At 36.9% G+C, this 25494-nt stretch overlaps 1 protein-coding gene across 1 annotated transcript in view; it reads right to left on the reverse strand.

The window, feature by feature from the left end:
• The window catches only part of ZFPM2 (zinc finger protein, FOG family member 2), a 424160-nt gene that overhangs the window by 31177 nt on the left and 367489 nt on the right, over positions 1–25494 (reverse strand). The gene's annotated exons all lie outside the window — the stretch shown is intronic.

Genomic DNA, 25494 nt, shown 5'->3' on the forward strand with positions numbered 1-25494 from the left:
TAGGGAACCTGTTAGAAATTCTCTCTGTCTCCTTCTTTCTCTCTTAGTCCCGAGGGAAAAGGGTAGTTACATTCATAAAAAGAATGAAAGGAAAACTACTTTTTAATGTTTCATGTATCTTTCTTAGTTTGACTATGTTGCGAGAAGATTTGGTAAAACAGCATGTTTTGCATCACGTTTCATCAGTTGCTTTTAGGTATGACTCTCAAGCAAAGGAGAAGGAGAACAAGCGGACGTGGGACTCTGTTCAGAGGAAGTTCTTGTGTAGCCTAACAAGTGAGGTACAAAACTCAGGGCAGTGGGGGGAGGGATGAGGAATTCTACACCCACCCAGGCATGTGGCTTATCAAGGCGTTCATCAGAAAGATGGACTTGGCCGATGTTATGACAGTTATGTTCACATATTTCTCTCTGTTTACGAATGCCCAGGTCAAAAATCCTTCCACTCTTTTGATTATCTGCATTATAGAGAAGCCAGGAATGAGCAAAGGAGAAAGAAAACAGTGATCTACATATGGAAGCCCAGAGGAAAGGCAGGGGACTGCATTGATTGATGACTTTCTGAGCTGAGTGGTATTCTAAGTTCACCACAGCTATGGTGTAGAAGGCGTTAGAAGCTGCACCTTCCTCACTGTGACTGGTTATTTTTATTATATTTTTGTTTGTTTGTTTGTTTTTTCCTTTGATTTCTTAAAGTTCATTTTGGCCAACAGACACTTAGAATGCTTGACTGTTGCATTCTTGTTGAATCTTGAATTTGTAACTGAAGGTTTTGGGTTTAATGGTTTAGAGCTGTATTATTTAGCAGAATAGAAGAATTAACTTACTGTCCAAATTACAAAATAAAAAGGGTTAGTTAAAAACTGAAAGTATAACCAAAACTGTAGGTTACTGCACAACATCGTTTTAACACTTAGTATGTGATCTTGTATTTTACTCACAACAACATGGAGACATTTGGTCATAAGTTTTCATTTAATAGAATTGAGAAGTAGAATAGAAATCAATGTCAGAGCAAAAGTTACTCGGCTTTGGCCTCTATGAAGCTATCAGGAGACTACTGAGCTGCAGTTCTGGAAGAGACAGGGCTGACCACAGGCTCAGGTCCTGAGCCTGGTCTACCTGAAGCATGCCAGATGTGTATGTATACCCAGTATCGTGATGAGCTGGAAGGTCGGGGAAGAGGGTTAGGTGTAACAAGACCGGACTGAGGGTGCTTCTCTCTCTCTCTCTCAGGTGCACATGCTTGCTGCCATAAATAAAAATAAATGAACATTGGAAACAATAATTTGTCTTTAGACTGTATTCTTTTCAGCTACTATCTTTGAATCAAAACCTTCTTCTTCTTCTTTTTTAATCGTTTGTAAGTTAAAAGACCTACACCCAGGGTAATGGCAATAGAGCATCATTCCTGTGGCATGCCCCTCTGGCTGCTCCACGAGTAGTGTGCTGGATAGTCAACTCCACATCAGAAGGAAAAGTGCATAGGGCACCTGTCAGGAAAACTCTGTTCCTGGCACCCAGGAGATGCTAGAGCAAATCTGCCGGTGTTCTGCAAACCTTGCTGTCAATTCCTTGTAATATTTCCATGATTCACTCTCTCGGCTCTAAATGAACTCAGTGATTAAAAGGTTGGTCTGCTATCAATTCTATCTATAACTTGATAAAATTAAAAATATAAATAAAAAGAAATAAGAAGAGAAACTGAAAATGAAGGTGAGATTTCAGGTGGAAAACAGAAACCTAACTCTTTTTTAAACAAAGGTTTCTTATAATAGTAAGGAAGGTACAATATATTATCTTTCTTTTTAAATTGAAGGGAAACAAGGCTCTATGGCTGAGGTTGAGACATTTTTCCCCCTGTACTCAAAAGGTCCACCAAAGTCATCGAATTGAAGTACTCAGTATAGCCAAAAAATTAGGGAGTGGAAGATTGCTGAAGAAGGAACTGAAAGAATCAAGACAGGATATAATTAAGGCTTGAACAGGATTTCAGCAGAGGTAGGGTCAGGCTAAGGACAAATTGTGGTAATGTTTTATAAGCAGTGATAAGAGGAAAGACAGGCAAAGGAGATATGGCATAAAAATAAAAGTTCAAGATCAGGGCTCATTACAGGGTTGTAGTCTTTGAGAAACAACGGAGTTCTGACATCCAGAAACTGACAATACAGTAAAAACGTGGATTTCCTTTGTACTCTTATCCCCTCAAACAAACAGACAACAGCAACAAAACAAATCAAACCGAGGAACGGAGAGGAAAGCCTAGGAGAGGAATGACAACATTCTGGTTCTAGGAAAGGACACTTAGCTGAATCTTTGAAGTATCCCAGAGTAGGAAGTTACACTTGGGCCAGGAAATGGCCCAGTAAAGCCAGGAAGAGACCTGTGGGGATCCGAGACTGAATCGAAGGAAAAGAGTGGCTGAAGTGAGCTCAGGATAGATCCTGATTTTTATCTTGAGTACCCAAAGAGGCTCAATCCAGCTCCTCAGCAGCAATGTAATAGGTCGACTTTTATTTTAATGTCATAGTATGTTCTTCATAAGTGACTGTGTTTCTTCAGAGTTACACCTGCTTTTCAGAGAATGTAAAGTGAAACAATGTGAAAAACCACTCAAAACGTGTAAATCTGGATAGGTGGGGGAACCAGCAGTTAGCGTAATGGCTATGTCGCTGGCCTCCCACGTAGTCGACCGCGGTTCGTGTCCCGGACCCGGTGGCTTAAAACTCATGCCGGGCACGAGTGTGTGCGTGCCCAAGATCCCGAGAGGAGAATGGAGGAGAAGGGATTGTGGCATGACCATTCCCCCGGGGGGTGATTTCTTGCTTTCTGTCTCTATGTCTCTTTCTGTCTGTCTGGCGAGTGCACGCGCCCTATAGTGAAAACCTCTCAAAAAAAAAAAAAATCTGGATAGGTGGTAGAACTATGCTTGCAGAAAGAAATCTGTAGCTTTTTTCTTCTTCCTTCCAAATAAGACATACTGAAATAAGTCAGAACTTCTTGCGAATCTCTAGGAATATTGCTATTTTACTCTACTGACTGTTTCTCATAAGTTTATAAATATTTATGGCTGTCAGGAACCATGAATGATGTCTACATCTGTTAGAGATGAGGAAAATAGAGCTCCAGGGGTTAGATGACAAGCCAAAGGTCAGGCAGTCTGCATACATATATGTACATGTACACGTGTTAAGCGTGCATGTTTACTTATATGTACACATGCATATGTGCATATTTGTTTTCATCTTGAAGAAACTTGTCTTCCAGTGTATGCGTGCAGTAGGACTGATTTGTAGTGAATGGTTTAAACTATGTAATACTGGCTACATTTCTTTTTGTGTGTAAGAGAGAAAGATTTTCACTATAGGGCTTGTGTGTTCTCTGGAGGGACAGAGAGACAGAAGGCGAGAAATCACTTTCTGGGGGGATGGCCATGCTGCAATCCTTCCTCCTCCATTCTCCTCTTGGGATTTTGGGCACACATGCACATGTGCCTGGTGTGAGTTTCAAGCCACTGGGTCCAAGACTCGAACCACGATAGATCATGTGGGAGTCCAGTGATGTAAACATTATGCCATCTGCTGGTCCCCTGACTAGATTTCTTAAACCATACTTTGATATCTTGTATTTTTCTCCAAAAAACTTTATGTCCTTAGAGTTGTTGTATCTTTTAAAATAAGAATTTAGAAAGATAAATAATCAAATTTATGGAGATTCAAAATTGTGGGAACAAAACCCAAATGTGCCCAACAAAGCCCTTTGCTATGGCAGCCTTTCATCTAGTTAAAGATATCAACACGAATAATCAGATCAGTAATCCTAGAAACACAGAAAACACTCATAATCCTAAACCTTGCCAAGAGGATATTTCTTTTTTCTTTTTAATTTGCCAGAGGGCAAATGTGCTGACCAGACAGAAAAACAAGAGAGAGGGAAAGGCAGGGAGAACACCCTAGGGCATGGCCATGCTGCAATCCCTTTTCCTCCATTTCTCTCTCTCATTGAAATTTGAGGCACACACCACATGCCCAGAGGGCTTTTCAAGTCACCAAGTTCAGGATACACACTGCATGGTCCACTCTGTGGGGTCCAGCTTCCTTAACCATTAGACTACCAGGCCTGTCTGCCAAAGGGTCCTTATCCATTTGGGAGAGAGCCTTGATAACAGGGGTGTAATTCAAATATGCAGCATAGATAAAAATGTCACTTTTAGACGGTACAACTTGTAGGTGCCTATTGATAAATCATGGGGGAAACAAGGTAGTCCAAGCGAATTAATAAAGAAATGCTTCTGCTGTTGAGGCGGTCACCCATTTGCCAGTTCACATGGTGGACTGACCCGGGTGTCTGTTCCTGTTTCAGTAGGTTTTAAAAGTCAGTTAAATGTATGACATTGGGGGATTTGTATAGGAAGTACATTGTTAAAATATGTGTTCTGGCTTTCATAACAAACATCTACTATGTAATGGCAGAAATATCTACGAAAAACATGCTACCCACCTTTTAGAAGTATTTCTTCATAAACAATTCAGCAGTCTATTTTGTTTTTTTAATAAATGCTCTACTTTCTTAAGATCTGGTTTACTGAGATTGTTACATCTAGGAAGTCATTTTTTCCTGGATTAGACTTGGGGATTTAATTGTGCAGTTTGTACAAATGATAATGGAATACGAAGGTATAAATCTTTGAATACAATGAATGTCAGCTTTAAGCAGTGAGAGGGAGAGAGAGAATGTGTGTGTTCCTTCATCATTAATGTAAGTTTTCCCTCAGTATGTTATTTGCAAAAGCATATTTAACTGGAGATACCTGCTATAAGGCAAAGCAAAATTATTTTCATACTCATACATTATTTTCAGAAGACATGCTAGTCATTAAAACAGAACCCCACACCCCACCCACAATTTTGTGCACATTTTTTTGGGGAAAAAAGGTGATTTTTTTTCTAAATTTTGAAAAGAAATCCGAACCTTTGAATGAGTTTAGATATTAAATTATTTAATTAGATAGCAACATAAGCTTAACCATTGCAAGTTTAAGATATCAAAAAGCATTTGAACAGCTAGACGCTCTTAGTCTCTCATCTGGCAGCCCCCCATTTTTTTGTATTCCCTGATTGTCTATTTTTCCCCAGTGAAAGTTATTACATTCCTTTACCCATTTTTTAATCAAAATCATTTCCAACTTATTTCAGTCTGTCACAATAATATTTTCATACGAGGAGTGTTGTAACCTAATTCCTTCATTTGAATAATACATTCGTTTTTAATTACTGCAACTTGATCTCAGATTATTCAAATAACTGTTTCATTTTTTATGCTTACCCTGACCCCAGTGTATTTATAGGCTTTTATCCTTACCTGATACCAGTGTAATGTAATTATAGATTGTATTTTAATCATCTACTATATTCTAGTGAGTTTGTTTAAATCGCTCCAATCCGGAGCCTTTTATTTCTATGCCTTTTAAAATTCTACAATGGCATTCTCTTTGCATAAAAGCAATATTTTTGTAGTTTACAACAATGACTGGATATTTTGCATGCATTGCTAGCTACAGTTCTTATTTAATAGTTTTAAAGTCACCATACAGGATGGTATGTAAAATCAAACCATGCTTTGTAAAGCACATTGTTTGAAATCTCTACACCTGTTTGCTTTCCAGACTGCACTCCCCCACCTTTATCACCACAGATATGGACTGTGCTCATGATCACTGTATCTGCGTCTAGCATTCAAATCCCTGGAAACAGTTCTCTGTTGTAATTCCGGCCAAGTTTCATTGGTGGTAGAACAGGCTTGTCTCATAGGATTTATTTTTGCTAGTATTTTTACTATCAATCATTTCATAATTGCTTGGCTATTTCCCAAATCATAACCCCTATCAGGAAAACCCAATATTTCTAAACTCCTCGAGGCTAAGATCTGAGCTCCTAGCATGATGGCTGACTTCAGCAACAATTTAATAATGAGCCAGAAATTTGGTAATGAGAAGATAGTTAACAATATTGCCGATCTATAAAGGTCTAGCAATCATCTTCTGATCAGACTTATTGGCCTGTCTGAGAAATAGATTTTCCTGAATAAGTCTGAATATCTCTTCAAAATCCTGGAATCATATTAGATTCTCATTGTCTTCACTCTTCATAGCCGATCAATCACTGAAGTCCCTCCACTTCCACATCAAAATGATCTCAAATCTCCTCTGCTCCTTCTCCAGTAATGCTGATTCCGTTCAGATTTCATCAATTCTACCTTGCAATACTTAATCCCCTCACTGCCAGCCTCGTAGTTTTCCAGTCTGTCCTCCACCTTCGTGCAAGAAGACATGCCTACAACACAAGGCTGCTTCTGTTTCCCCCAATGACTCGCCATTGCCTACGGGAGGGAACTCCAGCTACGGATGACATTCTGCAAGTAAAACGTCATCCTGGCTATCACTCCTGACTATGAGGAATTGAGCTGATCTCCCCGATAGCATGTAATGATATGTACAAGCGGAAACTTGGGAGGGAACGCACACGAATGAGAAGATGTAAGGCTTCGAGGTCTGACATTAACAGTTAACAAAAAACAGGACTTGCCGTAAATCAGTACTGGTTATGACTACAAACCATGGCTTCCAAGTGTTTATGGATTAGATTTCCTCCTTCTCCCTCGATGTTCTATACTTTGTCTTTAATCCCCTCTTTTACTCAAAATGATAAGACTGGAGAGAGAGAAATGCCTTAAAGATAAATAGAACATTCCTACCACATAAGAGGATGGTTTTAAACCAATGACTGCTTTTAGATCCAGTTCAACCAATAAGATTCTGGCTATGTTTTACTAATTGTGGAATAAATTATAAAAGGCCCCTTCAAAATTAATTTCTCAAAATGCCAGTGAGAAAGTATTGAAGTGTAAATAAGAAGCCGTAACTATTTGCTAGACGTATCAGAAACAAGAGGGCCCTCTGCAGGTCTCTTTTCCCTATTGTGACATGTGTCTGCTACATAAAGGACACATTAACTTAGTTGGGTAGTGATTAGAAATAACTCAGAGAACCTTGAAAATACGTTACCACTTCAAAATGCCTTGGAATGCTAAGTAAAATAATGGCATGAAATAGGGATTTGGGGACAAACTGCCTGATAACTCTCAAAAATGAATTACACCGCTTTTCTCAACCTCCATGGAGAAACGAATGCTTCCCTTTGGGATTTCTTCTACCATTTGGTGCAACATTCACTTTGGCTATAATAATACAAGCTTCATTAGAGAAGTAAAATGCAATTGTCTCCACAAGATCAAAGGACAATCTATTAAGTAAAGCAACTGGAACTCTAGAATGGAATAATATGAAAAGTTAGAATTTTACGGTGAATCAAAATGTAAATCATACTGGCACACTGGCTAAATGCAGAATTGAAGATTAGTTTTATTAATGGGAAATTGACAGTGGTTTGAATGATATGAAAATATATGAAAAGATGTACGAATTATAAACAACCAGTTTTACATACTAGAATAAACCTAGTACTACTGCTATTTTAAGAAATTGAAAAGCGCTGCTGACAGGTAACTAAGGAATAAACACCAAATAATAGATACTGTGATTTTTTTCCCACAACGTCCAAATTTAATGATTGGGGGACCTTGAAAGGATGGCTTATGTTACAGTACAAATAGAACAAAGCCCATTGTGGACTGTGTGTGGTGAGGAAATAAAGTGACACATCATATGCTGACCATTTGATCCTGACATCTGTAAGAATTTTGCTCTTAAGTGAAACAGAGAACTTAGTACTGTTTTAAATCAAAGGTCATTATGAATTCTGAAAGCGAGAGCCTGTGTTTGCCTAAAGGAAAGGGAGAAGGTGGAGACAGGTAAATCAAACTTCTCTGCACACTAGGGGTTCTGAATTGGACTTCTCAAATGCTTATCGAAAACTGGGTGTTTTTTCTTCTAAATGGAAATGACAGATTTTAAAACACCTTACTGTGTATTTCAGTGCATTGCATCACTTAAGTAATTTACAAAATTGTATAAAATTACCCTGAAATCGCATCAAGTATAGCAATGTACCATGAAACTAAAAGAAAAAAATAAAAAAAAAAAACAGATTTCATTTTGCAAGGGAAATATAACAGAGTCAAGGGTCTAAGAATGAAATGGTTATTCTGTTTTTCATTCTTGAACATAATCTAACTTGTAACAAAGTTCTTTGAATCTGCAAAAGGCTATGAATTTATTTTTTTAAAAAAGACAGTGTTTTCCAGAAAGAAAATACTTTCAGTTGTTTTTTTAACTATCAGTTCAGTGAATTACTGAAAAAAGAAACAGAAATAAAAAGTAATAATCGATGGAAATAGATGTCTACACATTCTAATGGTAATGAAGGACATTATCTGTGAAAATTCTAATGTATCAAACAAATACTGTTCGGGTAAATTAATTTTTAGGGTAATTTGATTTTGGGTATTTTCAAATGTAGAGGTCCATTAGCATGTACACATATACACTATTAATACACAGAGAGAGGGAACGAGATCATTTTGTTAAGTGTTCAAAATATGTATACATAATCCTCATGATAAATAATTGTAAATGTTGATGTAACTTTAGCACTGAAAGCCTGTAATTTTAAAGTTTGACTCAAGTATCAAAGGGCCATGAACTGTCCTTCTGTCTGTTCCCTGGGTCTTACGTTATAGTTCTAGATGATCAAAGACAGTCCTGGATACTCATCAATTCATCTTGAAAGGGCTCAAAAAAAAAAAAGGGCAACAGGATGGAAAATTTGGTCAATAAGAATATTCTACTCAAGTCTCAGTGTCTTCCCATTTTCAGACCCCTGAAATAATTAATTTACTGTTCAGTTTCTGCTGTGAAGACTTTCTGCACTAACAGAAGCTTCTCCGCTATGCCGATCAGCTGCTGGGTAGGTTAGGTGCACTTGTTCTGAGCAATGTGATGCTGGTGACTACTTCCTTTTAGATACAAAGAACAGCCCCAAACTCACTTTTTGCTTTTACTCTATTTGCTAAATTACCCAAGGTAATCATGTTTTAAATCGCAGACAAATCTGGATGAGGAAGCAATTCTGCTTTGAATATTCAGCATCTGTGTGTCCTTGGGTAATTTACTTACGCCTTCAGAGACACAGTTTCCTCATCTGGAAACGGGGAATATTCTGTCTACCCTCAGACAATTGTCATGACTGTTGTATAATATCACTTTAGATAAGGATTCATAACATGGGGATGAACACGAAGAGGCACTTCAGAAATGTTCGCACTGCTCCCTTCTCGTAATTTTTTTTGCTTGGAATAGCAGAAACTATTCCCTGGACTCTTTAATCAGGGTAGATTGTAAAATAGCACCTGCTTGAGGTATTGTCCTAGAAGGCATTGGACCTAGAAAGCACATTCCATTGCTACTCTGTTGTTGGCCCTAGCTTCCTTTTCAGGACTGATTTATATTGCTGATTTCAGACAGTTATTCTGGAAGATGACTGGCCCTGTTCAGATTTCCGAACTCTATTCTCTGTTGAATTTTTGGAATGAATATGCACTTGCTAATATTCTGTTTTGCTAAGAAATCAGGAATAGGGACTGGCTACAAAACAGCAGTATCCTTGAGATTCATGCATATTTGTCATTCCATAGTCCTAAATTGTTAGGATCTTTGTTTCGTTTTCTTGCTCAGATCACAGATTGAGTTTTGAAACACTGACTAGAGAAGCAAAACTATTAAAAAAGAGAAATAAGGGTGTGATATATTTGATATTTTTGATCTGATATTTTTCCTTTTTCTCTATCTCTAGTATATGCTTTTTACAAAAATGTATATTTATTACATATAATTCATGTTTATTTAAAAAAATTGAACTGAAAATTGAAAAAAAATTTTGTTCGATACACAAGTTAGCAAAACAAATACTAGTCACATTAGTAAAGATCTAAATTTTTATTATGTAGCTAGATTAGAAATACTAACCTAAGGTTAAAGATTATATTATGTGTTATCAGTATTGTGCCACTGAGTCTGGATTTGTTTATATCCAAAATCTGGTTAAGTGTTAAATTTTAAAAATTCTGAAGCTATTATGATAGTGTATGTGTTCATGTTTGCATGTGGTGTGTGTTTGTGTGTTTGTGTGTGTGTGTGTGTGTGTGTTTGTACGTAGCATAGTAACATAGTTTGGGGCATTAATTTTAAAAATAAAAACTATAAATGTGCAGAAATATTTATATGAACAACACTCCTGGATGGAAATTCCATTTCTAATAGTCAAACTCGATGCACATACTGGTCCCTTGGCATGCCCAGCTCAGAGCCATCTGTTACATTGGCACTGTGCCCACTCACAAGGAGTTATGCCAGTTTAACATGATATAGGTGACACCAAAATGAAGGTTTGAGAGGATAGATAGTGGAGTGAGCTATGAACCCTTCTGTAATCAGGACCTTTGGTGGCTGTCTTTATTGGAGTGGAGGATTTGTGTTAACTCTGTGGACCCTGCATTACCAAAAACTCCATTCCAAAAAAAAAGCAGTGTGCTGTCACTCATCCAAGTATTAAAAATTTCACCGACCTGAGGAAAGTTAAATGCGTCAGTCTAAGATCTTGCACCATCTTGGAACAAATGCTCTCAGTGCACATATTTAAGAGTAGGTCAAGAACATGTAGACAGTATAATTGATTTTCAGAGACTTTCACAGGGCTATGCATTCATGTATATAATATATATGGAAGGAACAGCATTAAAAGAACCTACTACTTCAATTTTGGTTTGAAAGATTTCCTAAATGCTTTTCCTATACTGTAGCCACCAAATTCATTACATTCATGTGCTTTGATTCTTACAATAAAGCGTTGAGTTTTCACTCTCTTGCTGACAAATTTAAAAAATTATGTTTTGGCACCATTGTTTTCCTTTAAAATTTTCTATAACTTTTCCCAAAGTTAAAAACCATAGAGCAGCTTCCTTACACTGCCCTGCCCTTTTCTGAGTTAAATATGCAATATATTGTTTTAGCAAGGAAGCAATACACGCAAGTTTGTAAAGGAACTCAAAGAAATACCCATTTTTACATAAACCAATGCATCATATTGTTTTCAGTTCCAAGAGGCACTGGGAATCCAAAAGTGAAAACGCTCACTCTAGCATTCTTGGAGAATATGGGACTTTCTTTAGCCCTTCTATAGCTAAATACATCCTCTATATACTTATAAAAAAAACAGTAACTTAGGGGAACGAAAGAAAAATGTAAGGAGCATAGACTTTCTCTATTTCTGACTGTGTAATTTATGGGCTAATATTACCTGATCAGATAGGTAGCACAAAGCGTAAGGTGGCAAATAAGAGAAAATTTTCATTATAAATTTATTCAGTCACTCAACTTATATTTACAAAATGCGCACTAATGCTGAGGAAATGTGGGGCATAGAGAATAAAAGAACACATAGACCCTCCTTTCAAAGCACTTAACCTTTACTCAAAGAAGAGGTATGGTAGGTTCATCTTCTATTGTCCTGTGACATAGAACTCTTACACCCAAGGAGCTATGCATTGAGATGCCAGTGGACATCTGAAGGAAGTGTTGACGGTGACCATAGAAATATGTCTCTAAAGACTGAGATAATAGGATACTGTCTAGTACGTTTTTAAAGGTTGTCAAGGTGACAAACTCGTGCTGTTTTCTATTAGAGTTTGTCCTTTTTTAGCTGTTACTTTAGGTAACTGTTCATGCTCTCTGAGCCTCAGGTAACTTCTCTGAAAGATGAGGTAATATCATCTATTTCCTGGGATGGTTCTGAGACTTGCACAGCACATTGCAAAATGCCTAGTGCAGAGGAAGGGCTCAAAGATGTTAGACAGATTATACATCAGGCTCATGTGACTTAGGTATAAATGATGAAATTCATTAATTGCTTCGGATTTTAATTAATGTCTATCATCTACTTGAAAATATGACTTGAGGGGACCAGTAGATGGCCTAGTGGTTACATCGCTGGACTCCCATGTAGTCAACTGTGGTTCGAGTTCCAGACCTGGAAACTTAAAACTCACACAGGGGTGTGTGTGTGTGTGTGTGTGTGTGTGCCCAAGATCCTGAAAGGAGAATGGAGGACAAGGGATTGTGGCATGGCCATGCCTCCTGGGGGATGATTTCTTGTTTTCTGTCTCTCCAGTGAGTGCACGCACCCTATAACAAAAATCTCTATAAAATAAAAAGAAAAGAGAAGAAATGGGAAACACGAGAAATCACTCCCTGGGGAGATAGCCACACTGCGATCCCTTCTCCTGCATTTTCCTCTTGGGATTCTGGCCACACAGGCACACATAATTGGTGTGATTTTCAACCTATCAGGTCAGTCCAGGACTCAAACTGTGGTCAACTATGTGGGAATTCAGTGCTTTAACCACCATGCCACCTGCTGACACACTGAAACTATTTTAAAAGTAGAGCTGACTAAGAGAAGCCTCTGAAACACCAGACAGATTTGCATTCTTCATAATATCTTTTAAATATATATGTTGCTTAAAGATATACTGAGCAAGGTGCTAAAAGATACTACTCACTACTTAATTTATCAGCTACTTTCCCCTGTACATGATTTTTTTTTTTTTTAAGAGAGAGATTTTTGCTATAGGGTGCATGTGCTCACCGGAAAGACAGAGAGATAGAAAGTGAGAAATCACCCCCTACGGGATATGGCCATACCGCAATCCCTTCTCTTCTATTTTTCCTCTCAGGATCTTGGGCACGGATGCACAAGTGTCCAGCATGAGTTTTAAGCTGCTGGGTCCAGGACTTGAACCATGGCCAACTACATGGGAATTCAGCAACATAACCATTATACCATCTGCTTGTCCCTGATTTTTCCTCTTGAACTGTGCTCTAAGCACCATGGCAAAGCCCTTTTTCGGCTAGGCCCTTAATGCATGCTCTTCCCTCTGCCTGGAAAATACTCTCCTCACACTGCAGGTCATTCTTTTCCATCGGGTACCATTTCCTGAGTGCCCACTCTAGGTCAGAGTCCATGGTTCAACATCTAACTTCTCTCCAGAAAGTCTCTAAACTTTTCTCATATAATGCATACTTGTTGGCTGTTAAATTTAGTCACATCAGTTCTTATCTTCCAGAGGTATGGAAAAGCAAGTCCTGTCTTGTTTAGTTCATTTTCATTTTCACATTTAAACCTATCAGGATGTACAGCACATACAGGCAAACAATAAATATTTGTTAAGTGAAAGGGTATCATTATCCCTGACAATGGTCAGGAACGCTAAGGAGGCATCCCTCTTACATGCACCAGTAAGCAAGGTGAGAGAGCAGACAGGGTCTGGGTGAATGAAAAGAATTCATGGTTAAATTCATTCATGCATAAATGCATCCATCATTTTACCCTGCCTATTAGGAGTACAATTTAGGATATTAATAAAGTCAAGTTCGTTGACCAAAAGAACTTATTATCTAGTTGAGTAGTGAACATACACACACACAAACATGCACATGGGTATCAAGAGACAATTCGTGTATTAAGCTGAATTGTATGACATCACTTGCTATAGAAGTTTAGGGGTATAGAAAAATCATTATGCTTAGAGTAGTTGGAAGTCTTAGGAAAAAAATGGGATTTAGAGCTGGTCGATGAAGAATGTATGAAGCTGATATTTGGGAACGGAGTCTTGCCCTCGTAAAAGAGTCTAGGTAAGTTAGTGTTCTGTTTATCTTTGGCAAAGTCAAGAGACCTGGATTCTTTTCTAGGAAACAGCACAAGATACCACAAAGATGGAAAATTCATCTTGTTTCTCTGGGCCTCATTTTCCTCACTGTTAAAATGAAAAACCTGGCACTTTGTTTCCTTTCAGCTGATTCAAAGACTAAAATTACTAGATGAGATAAAATGATGAAGTCATGCCAATAAATATTGCTACCATTAAAAAACTCCAGGTGAGTTCTTAGAGCTTGCAAATGAAATGGTTTTCTATGAACCTAAGTTTACTTATTGCTATGTGTGACATTGAGTTATATAAAGAATCCAGAAAATACCTTATAACCTTGTGAAACTCAAACTAGTCACTATCAAATAGCATATTAAAAATGTCTTTGGAAGGAAATACCATTACCCAAATAAAAAGACGCCTGTCAACACAGGTCATGCGTTTCCTATAATGATTTGAGTCCAGCTGTGGCTATCTTCCCGAATGAATGATCCATTCATATTGTAAAACGTCAACTACCTTAAGGAATGCTTTCTGTATGAACCTTCAGAGTTAACAGTGACTTAGGTTTCTATAACAGTTTTTATGTTTCAAATGTTAGGATAATGCATACTAAAACTAATCTCCTTCTTAAAGATCTAGTTAGGGCTTTTGATCATGATTGTACCAAAATTTCATAATGAGGCTTCTAAAAAATAAGGGGAAAGCTTTTGTTGTTATTAAAAATAAAACAATTGAAATGAAAATCTCTGAGACATATCTGTTAGAGAATATAGATATTCTTGCTATATTACTTTTAGTAATTTTAAGTACTCATTTTAGAGCTTTGGATTCATCTACAGAGGTATTTCTATTTAAGTTTAGATTAGCTCAAGTTATGACAAAATAATGGATAACAGGTACAATTTAGTCTAGCTATTACACAAAAATAACTACCATTGTGTACAGGAGAGATTTGTATGTGTGTATATGTGTGTGTGTGTGTGTGTGTGTGTGTATGTACATTTAATTTTGTGTGTGTAGTATCAGCTGCCAAGCACTATCTAGAATAGTCAAGACTCCCAACATTGTCAGTGGGCATAAGGATCTTCACCCATTTATGGATGCCACAGTTTGTGAATGTTCTCACCTGAGCCAATGGAAGATAGCGGTGATTATTTCCACTGAAGAATATGAATGGAGTCTTCTTTGTCATTCAAATCACAGGCATTCAGGAAAGTTTGATGAAAGCATAGATTATCTCTTAATAATATCATTAATTGTATGCATTTGTCATTGTCACAAGTAGTCATGGGTCTTGCTCCTCATGTCGCTATTTGTGTAAGTGTAAGGAAATTCCTATAATTACAAATATGCCTTCCATGATACCATTCCTGATTGTTGGCATTTATCTTTTCTTCCCTTCTTTCTTTTTTTTTTTTTTTTGATGTTTTTGCTATAGGGCACTTGCACTTGCCAGAAAGACAGAGAGACAGAAAGCAGGAAATCACACCCCAGGAGGGATGACCACACCGCAATCCCTTCTCCTCCATTCTCCTCTCGGGATCTTGGGCATGCACGCGCACACGCTGGGCATGAGTTTAAACTACCAGGTCTGGGACTCGAACTGTGGTCGACTACATTGGAGTCCAGGAAAGCAGTAGTAATAATATTATGTAGAGCAGATCCTAACCTGATATTTCTCAAAATTTTTCATAGACAATCTTTTTTTTTCTTTTATTCTTTCTCTCTCATTCTCTCTCTCTCTCTTTTATTTATTTTTTATTTGCTATAGGGCACATGTGCTTTCTTTATTTTATTTTATTATTGGAGGGGATTTTGCTATAGGGTATGTACACTCGCTAGAGAGAGACAGAGCGACAGAAAGCGAGCAATCCCTTCTCCACCATTCTCCTCTCGGGATCTTGGGTATTCACACACATGCACCGGGCATGAGTTTAAACTACCAGGTCTGGGACTCGAACTGTGGTCGACTACATTGGAGTCCAGCAACACAGCCATAACACAAACTACTAGTTCCAGCATTTATCTTTAAGGTTTCATTTGGATACGATCATCAAAGCCAGGGAGAGACACTAGCATTCCATTGTTCAGTCGCTATTTGAACAAGGGGTGATGTAGGTGGAAAGATAGGTTCCAGGATGAACAGTAGTTCCACCAAGTTATTTTCTTCAGAACACCAGAAACACAGAGGAGGAGAATAAACGGAGGTGAAAGAAGAATGAGACGAGTCACTATCTAGTTTTGCTTAGGGATGGATTTGTTCATCCTCCTATACCATCCCACATGGTTGGCAGGTGACTACAGAGCATGAGTAAGTGGTTTTTCAAAAATATAGGGGCTTTAACTAAGTCAGAGAGGGACATCAATAGATTCATTAACCATTATCACAAAAGTTGTCACTTCAAGGCATTTATCAACGTATTTTGGATTACAGAGTCATAAAATATATTCCAAAATATTAACTATGGGAGTGGAGAAAAAAATTTAATATGTGCGTAGATTTTCATTTTTAATTACACAGGTGACTGCTTAAACATTTCCATTATTATAGGAAATTAAAATGTTTATTTAGTAAGTTGAAATTAATAATTGTTTTTATAATTTTATACACAGAGTGGATGGATCTTCAATAATATATCTTTTAAAGCAAAGCATATGCATTTTGGTCACTATGGAGCTATCCATCTTCAACTTATGAGTCTAATATGCGATGAGTGTAAGTGATTGGGCAGCTATAAATTTGGAGATAAAATGCCTTTAGACATCATTCTAAGAGGACTTGCATGCTATTAGTATTCTCTCAGGGATCAATTTTAAAAGTTGTAACATAATAAAAAATGGTTGGACTATATTTCCCCACAGCTTTCATTTTATTATGTTGCATGAAATATGCCTTTATTGGCTATAGCATTACTGGAAGTAAAATATACTGGGTACTGAAAAATTCTGTCACTTTGTATTAGCTGTAAATTATCGACTAGTATAAACCCTAATTTCATTTGTCACATTCTGTTGCATTGCTGCTCTTCCCTGTTCCCATTCTGTCATTCTGGCAGGCCCGCGCTGCCCCAGGTATCACGGCATCGCCATCTGCACCCGACATCTGTCTCTCTATTGATCACACGGGTTTAGCACTTGATCAAACAGAGCACAACAGAATACATCTCTTTTTGCAATACTGCCAATGCCAACTGCTGCATGAAATCCACTACAAAAGCCTCCTTTACCTAAGGAGTTTAAAAACTGCATTCGTGTGTCTCTACTTTGCCATCACACTCCGCATTTTCTCCTCTCCAGTCTTCCACGGCACAGAGGTAGGGTAAAATAAATCTAGTTTTCATCTGTTTGAGAATTAATCAGGCTAATGTAACCAGTGCCACGGATGACAATGGGAGTGACGAGGAGAGTTACAGAAAACACTGTATATTTTTCAGATCTACCTACATGAAAGCTATTGTTTCTTCTTTATTAGTCTGTTTGGGGACATTTGTCAGGATGCATGCAACCTCGGACTGGCCAATCGAGCTTATCCCTATTCATCCAGCTGTTTCGGTGCTGTATAGCTGAGGCTTTAAAGCGACGCGAGCCAGGAGACAGGAGTTCCACGTCGGTATATAGCGTGCAAGCAATTTAGAACCACCTATGTTTCGCCTTGTGTAGGCAGCCCCTGAGAAGTCTGTGGAAATAATCACAGATTTTTGGTAGCTGCAGGGAAAAACAGCGTATTTTCACAAGGGCTATGAGGTGGTTACCTGTGTGGCTCTCACTCACCTTAAGGTAGGGCCACATGCACAGTCATGAAAACCAATACCAAGATGCTGCAATAAACAGCCAGCACAATGGGAAGATAAGGCTACAGGGAGATATTCTAGGAGAGTAAAAGCCAGAACAGCAGCATTTTTAGTTTCCAGAAACACAATAGTAGGATTAAGGTATGCAGTTATTTTTGTTCTCATATTTTCACACTTTCCACAGTGAGACAAATTGTTTCCAGGGAGAATATCTTACATGCACTGTGTAAACAAATAAATAAAAATGCTCTTAAATTTTAAAGACAGATAGCCATATCATGTTAAAAACCTATTCAATATCTTACCAGCCAGAGATTGCATACTTTATTTATAGTCTTACAAATTACCTTGGGGGAAGAGGGTAAAGAAAAAGCCTCAACATTAAAAATGATCAAGTACATTTTAAAAAATTTCAACTGAATCATGGTGGTTATAAAATTAGAAACCCTTGTTTTTAAAGGTAGTGTTAGTTACTTCATAAGAGAAGTGGGTTCTGGCAATGTATTATTCATAAGATGTTTTGTAGCCAAATACATTCGAGTATATAGTTGTACCAACAAATTAATATTTTAGAGCTAATTGAAATTGTTCTTCCTATAAAGATTAAGCCTCTTCTACCCAACACACTTCAGTCATTAAAATAACACTTTTAATGCCTTGTCTAAATGATGTCTGACATTAATACAAAGCTATATTAAAGCACTCAAATGACCAGTTCTTTTGTAATGTATTCTATATGATCACACACTGGGTCAGAGTTGGGCAGTGTGCATGAAGTGGTATCAAGTGGAAACTAATTAAAATATATTCTCTATAGAACTTTACAGAAAAAAGAGGCCAATAATCATCAGAAGGTATTCTGAAAATGGCATTTCTGAAAGGCTTGCAGCATGCTTTATTCTCCTTGCATAGGGTAATTTTTGACATAAAGGTTTTATTGTAGGAACAACACTTCAGTTGGAAAATAATTTTTTTATCATGTCAATAAAATCCTTATGAAGTTTTTCAATACTTTTCTCCGATGATTTTTATTTCCTAGTAAATGGAGTTTCATTTACAAAACAAAGGTTGTCGCTATTTTGCCACATTTTCATCAACTAAATACCTTTCTGAAAACTGTGTTAGCCTTTTCTGTTTCTGTGCTGCTGTTACAATTACTGATACATACACACACACACACACACACACACACACAAATTCTCCAGGCTGTTATAAAATGCAAGAAAGCAGACACACTTAAGGTCGTATCTATGGTAGACTTGTTCGCCCACTGCAAAAATTCTCCTAACAATAGCTACTTAAATCTTCTGGAGCTAGGGCCAATTTTGCAACAGTCATGTTTAGGCTTACAAATCATGTCCTGGTTTTGTTCGTTTTGTTCTCTGTTATCCCTCAGACACATCTGTGTTAAAAGGAAAAAGAAATCATACGCTAAACCTTCATCAGTAGAAAAAAAATTAGTCACTACCACTTTTCACGTACAATTCACATTTCTTATATTCTTTTTGAGAAATTAGATCCGATTGAGAATGACAGGTCATAGAACAAGAAATTCAGGTATAATATTCATCTCTAGAATCAAGACTCTTAGACAAAGACTTTGCTCCTGATGTCTTTTATTCTGAGAATTTTCATTGATGTCACTTCATCTCCAACTTTCATCTCTGCATGGAATGACAAGAGCTCTGAAGCCTGGACTTACTATTACCTGCTGTCGAGAATCAAGTACAGGTTTAGGGATGAATAATTCTCCCTCGGATGCTGTATCTTCAAGACGGTAGGTCTAAGAAAGTCTTTGTAAAGTCAGTTGAATATAGACATACAGCTGAATAGGGCTTTAAAATCTAAAAAACATGGAATTATCTTTTAAGATAAAACCTCCCACTAGCAGAAATGAAGCAACCACATCCCTCTTTGTGCATAATTATAATCTGCCCTGTTTCTCATTAGAGCTTTTGAACTCTAAGGTAATTCAGTTGACTCTAAACCAACAAACCTCACCCACTGCACTGGGAAAAGAGAAACTGGGTTTCATTTGTGCCTTATTCTACAATAACGATGGGAAATTCAACTTCACCATGATAGTACATTTATTACTGTAAATAAAACTAGATAAAATATTAAGTAGTGAATACTTATACATAATATTTAGAAAGCTCGAGTTAAAAATCTAAAAATAACTATCTTAAAATGGCACACTAACAATGGTACCAGACCAAAATTAAGTATAAACATTTGCCGAAACAGCAATACAAAATTCTGTCTCACTTTAAAAAATGATACATTTAACTAGTAGCAATTATTTGGTATGCATGGGAATTAAAGTATTATTTGATTTCCAAATTTAATGATACTTTTGTCACTACTTGGTGGTAGGAAAATGCATGGTGATATTACTGCATCTTGCAGCAAAAAGTAAATAGTTAATCAAGAAAAAGACACATCTTTCTTTTTACCAACATTCTGTCCAGCTTTAAAGCTATCAATGAGATTGTCAGATATTATTTTTGGGTTAAATGTATTTTGAAGTTACTGGCTATTTATTAGATTTAATCAATTGCATTTAAAAAACTGGAGTTTCTTTTTCTTAGACATAAATTAGGTTTTCTCTGTGGGACAGTTCTCTCCAATCTAATGCAGACCTCCAGGACTAATCTCAGTCCCAAAAGGAATTAAAGACATTTACAGTAAAACTGAAGTTCCCACCAAACAGATTCAATGATAACATTTCTGAGTGAGAGGTGAGGTGTGTGTGAGCCTGTTGGGGGTTCAGAGGAGCTGTCCATAAGTGGGTTCTGTGGACAAAGTTTATGGTGTGGTTTTTGTGGTCTCCAACCTCCAAATGTTAAAAGTCAGACTTCCATGTCACAAAACCCATCATTAGAATTTAAACCACTGATCTCTAGAACCTAGGATTTAAATTCCCAGCATATCATTATATAACAAAAAGTCACCTGTCATGGTGGAAATTGCAGCTAATTCTAGGCATCCTGCAGTCTCTTTGTTTGGTTTGCTAATGAGAGGCCCTGAGAGAGGAGCACGCCCCCTTTGGGTGACCCTGGCCTCTTGGGTTAGTCCTGCTCAGGTGTGTGGGAGATACTTCCAACACATTCAGAAATCAGATGCTACTGAAAGCCCAGTGTGCTCGTTTCATGCACTCAGAAAAGAATTCTGAGCCCCTGCCCCACCTCTCAAATATATTATGAACAAATTCTACTCAAATTGTTTGAAGAACTTATATGAACTGTTGCAGAGTTCAAGTGAGATTGGATTTCCTTATGTATTTAGGGGGGAAAATGTTTTCTACTTTCAAACGTCTGTGAAAAGAGTCAGAAAAATATTTAGACAATTGTATTGAGGGCTTATGACTGCAACCATATGAATTGAGAAGGTAGGGGGGAAATGTTTTCTACTTTCAAACGTCTGTGAAGAGTCAGAAAAATATTTAGACAATTGTATTGAGGGCTTATGACTGCAACCATATGAATTGAGAAGGTATGGCTGGAAACACATACGATGTGTGTACTCTCGAAATCACTCCTAAAGTTCATTTCAAACAAAGCAGTTAATTATTAACACAGAACAAGTGTTGTTTGCTTATTCCATAAAGTTATGTTAAATCGTAAACTAAGCACTATTTAAAATGGTCTAGGTTGACAGGGAAGGAGAAAATATGTACACAGGCTTTAAAATATGCGTGTAGTCACCAAAAACAACCAACTGTTTCCTGTTTACGACAAAGGAGTAAATACTCCATTGATCTGGCAGCAGGGCACCTGCTTTGCAACCGACTCCATTACAGTAGTCCCTGAACCCTCATTATTTTTCCTCAATTAAAGTTCATAGTCTCGCAAAGTCTGTGCCGAGCAGATGTACAACTGTTCTTGACGACGGAACACAGAAGAATCACAAATTTAGAAAACTACTGCCATTTCATAAACCCCAGAATCACATCATTTGTTGTGGGTAAGAGACATTACAAACAATATGTCTCTTTTATAGGCTGCTAAGCCGGCACGTTACAGAAAAGAATATTAAAGTTCAAAAACTGTCACATGAGCAGTACATTATGAATACAGTAATGCATTTTTTTATGATTCAAATAATGGTTACTGAAATGAAAAATAAAATAAAATCTTCAGTGAGTTATAATGTAAAAATTGTGACTGAGAATTAGACCAAATTGGAAATATGAGCAAAACCACGCACAAAGTAATGATCTGTAGAGAACGACAAAATGCAATAATGAATGTATTTCAGAAATATGGGTTCAACTAATGCTAGTTTTATTTTCATCTTTTGCATAATTCTGAAACCTATGAGCATGATCATTAAGGCAAACCATTTAAATAAAAAATGCAGCAAGAATCCAGCTTCAAATATGACTAAGAGACACTCAGCTGAAGAACTTTTTTTTTTTTTAAAACTATCTACCTAAGGTCAAATACCACAGCATCATCATTTAAAAAGCTACATAAATATAGTCTCCATCATTCATAAACCTTCTTTTGTGTTTAAGAAAATGAGGAAGGGAAGTAAGCAGTCGGGGAGATGTTCATTTCCATTTTATTTAAAAATGTTATCTCCGTAAGACATTGAAAAACATATTTTGCAGTAAATAAGATGAAGTTCCTATACTGCATTTGTCAGTCCCTTCCCTCAGCATAATTCTGACTCCACAGTATGTGCTCCATAGACTGTGGCAGATTGCAAGTCTTGAGGTCAGAGTATACGCTTAAAGCATCAATGGCTACACCTGTCATTTTAGTTTTCCTGGGAAGAATGTGTTATTGTTTAATGCTGAAATGTGGATTTGTGAGAATTCAACTTCAAGTTTTGCCACTGCCATGAGGGTAACTATAAGAATCCATTAACAAAAATATTTTAATGATATTTTAACTTCTACTCTCTGTTAAGACTTTATTTAATTATTTGGGACATACACAATTTCTTTTTGGCCATGCAAACTTCTGCGATCTATTTTGGCTGTCCTCTGTAATCATAACACTGTTTGGAAAGGCAAAAATAAGCCAGGTTTGTACTTCGGGGAATTAGTAAAAATGCTGAAAATCTGTACACTATGATTATTCTATTTCTTTAACAATTATAACTGGCTAACAGTGAATACTTTGAAGAAATGAGCAAATCTGATTAGAAAAATCTATCTTGTATTCACATAGAAGTCTGCAAGTTGAGCTGATAATTCATTTATTACAGACCTTGATGAGGATGTAGTCTCCCCCAGACAAAAGGTAGTGTTAAAATTTCCTTGGGTGGTCAAAGCTTTGTATAGCTTTGTTGCAGGGTAAGCTGGTCTGTACAAAAATCCTTTTTATTTATTTCCTCAAAACTGGATTTCTTACATTCACATTTAAAATACCATAGTTGTTTCTAAGATATATTTCACCAGTTCCTCTCTTGGCAAAATTGGTTGCACTCTGCCAGTGTTGTTCCTCTGATCTGAGCAAACTATAAGCATTAGTTTTACTCAGTCCCGCCTCAAGAAAATGATACTAAGTGTATTAGCCAAAAATAGATGATCAAAACAGACATACAGAGTCTATAGAGCAGAAGCCCTAATCTCTCATGCACCCCCTAGAAAATCATGACAGACAGAAATAATTTCCTAACAGGTAACTTAGAAGGATGCATTTTAGAAATTTCTTGAAAGATATACTGATCCAATTTCATTTTCCTTGAATAATATTGATTTTTAAAATGTACAACACAGTTTCACCTGCTAGTTATAAAATTAAAGAACAAACACTTTAGTGTAGTTCCTAAAGAATTTTTCCAAATAATTAATAATGCAATTTTATTATATATAAAATACAAACATAATGAACTAAAAGTACACCTTTGGAGGGAGCAGGATTTGTTGCAGGGACAAATAAAGATACGTAACCAAAACCAGACCTCTGCATAGCACTCTGGAATCTATGCATTCTTTGAAGGCAGGTAAGTTATTCAAACTTCCTGAGACTTAGTTTCTGAATCTATAAAATGTAGATATTCTCTACTCTTCTGTAGAATCACTCGAGTTGGCTGGTAGGATTGACTGTTCCTTGTATGCTTACCAGTGTATCCCTGGTTTCCAAGCTCCAGCTTTCAGTTGGAATATTCATTAGAGAAACACTTTGCATGTTTTTCCCTCAGCAAATGTTTGTGCTGATCAGAATGTGAGAGTTTGCTTCTGTGATTATGCACCCTCATTTTAGGAATGTACATTTTGGAGCACAAGACCATAATATAACCATAGTAATAATAATAAATGTGGATGCAGTGACAATAGATAATGAACCTTTAAAAAATAGATAATTTAGTCAAAGGGTCTTTAAGGATTCCAATAAAATACTATAGAAAGTCTCTTCAAATACTAGCTATTTATTCACTATCAATCCCATATATGTTTCTGTTTTGCTCCTGACAAAGCATTACAAAATACAAATGTCTTATTCTTTGTTTCCTGTCATTGACCCTCATTACTTGCATACTCATACTTGCATACTTTTCTCCCTAAAATATTCATTATGCTCAAATTCTCAACTCTTCTTTGACTAGCATTATTTCCAGCTGGACAATTTACTATGTTCAACAGAATAGCATATTTTCATTTAGCTAAATGTCTCTCTGCCTCCCTCCCTCCTTCAATCTCTGCCTTCTCCCCTCTTTCTTCCCCTCCTTTTCCTTTCCAACCTTCCTTTCTTCCTCTCTCCTTCATCTCATTCTTTTTCCTCACCCTCTCTCTTCCTCTCTCATTCTCTTCCATCTTATAAAATGATATTTGTTTGTTATGACCTGACAATCTTCTGGACAGCACAGAAAGGACTTCTCTCAAAGAGCTGACAGAGGACCAAAAAACCAAACATGGCCAGGTTATACCCCAGAAGTGTTCTGCAGTGCACGTGGGAGTGAGGGCTTCTCAAAGGAAAACAATCTTTAGGTAGATTGGAGTCCAGGGAAGAAATAATATGAGTTTCACAAAAACAGTTTCTCCTTTGCCCTTCAATACATGTTTGATAAAAGATTGCTAGACTTACGGTATAAAATCTTTCTCTGTTCCCTTGATCTGCCAAAGAGTTTTTTTTTATTTATTTATTTATTTATTTATTTATTTATTTATTTATTTATTTATTTATTTATTTATTTATTTATTTATTTATTTATTTATTTATTTATTTATTTATTTATTTATTTATTTATTTATTTATTTATTTATTTATTTATTTATTTATTTATTTATTTATTTATTTATTTATTTATTTATTTATTTATTTTATCATCTTTCATTTTCTTAGTGTGTCTTAGAGACTAGTAATTTTATCTTCTATGCATTACACAGATACATGCAACTAGTTTTTATATTTTATGTGTAAAAATTTTAAATAGACCAAATTCCAGAATATGTTTCTCCATTTTGCACTTCAGTATTACTTTTTGCGTTTTATTTTGTTCCTTCTTTTTTAAGTTTTTTGCCACAGGGTGTGTGCGCTTGCTGGAGAGAGACAGAGAGAGGCAAGGCGAGAAATCAGCACTCAGGGGATAGACAAGAAGCAATCTCTTCTCCATTCTCCTCTCCAGGCCCTTGGGCATGCTCGCACACACACTCAGCATGATTTTCAAGTTGCCAGGTCTGGGGCTCAAAGTGTGGTCGGCTGTGTAGGAATCCAGAGCCTTAACCACCATGCTGCCCACTGGCCTTGTATTTTGCTCCTTCTTAGTATCACCACTGAGACTAATTTACAAGGAAAAAATGGGACCAAAGGAAAGGGAGTTAATAGTCAAACTGACTGATGCCTCAGCAGTGTCTCCAGCCGTCTGGATGAAGTCAGTGTGTCTCAGCCCAGCTTGTAGTGGCGCTTCAGCACATGTCTATACTGTGACCCTCATTCTTCCAAGTGAATCTCTTTAGACCGACCTTCCTTCCTTCCTTCCTTTCCTTCCTTCCTTCCTTCCTTCCTTCCTTCCTTCCTTCCTTCCT

The sequence above is a fragment of the Tupaia chinensis genome, unplaced genomic scaffold, assembly GCF_000334495.1.
Source record: "Tupaia chinensis unplaced genomic scaffold, TupChi_1.0 Scaffold000154_1, whole genome shotgun sequence".
Lineage (NCBI taxonomy): Eukaryota > Metazoa > Chordata > Mammalia > Scandentia > Tupaiidae > Tupaia > Tupaia belangeri.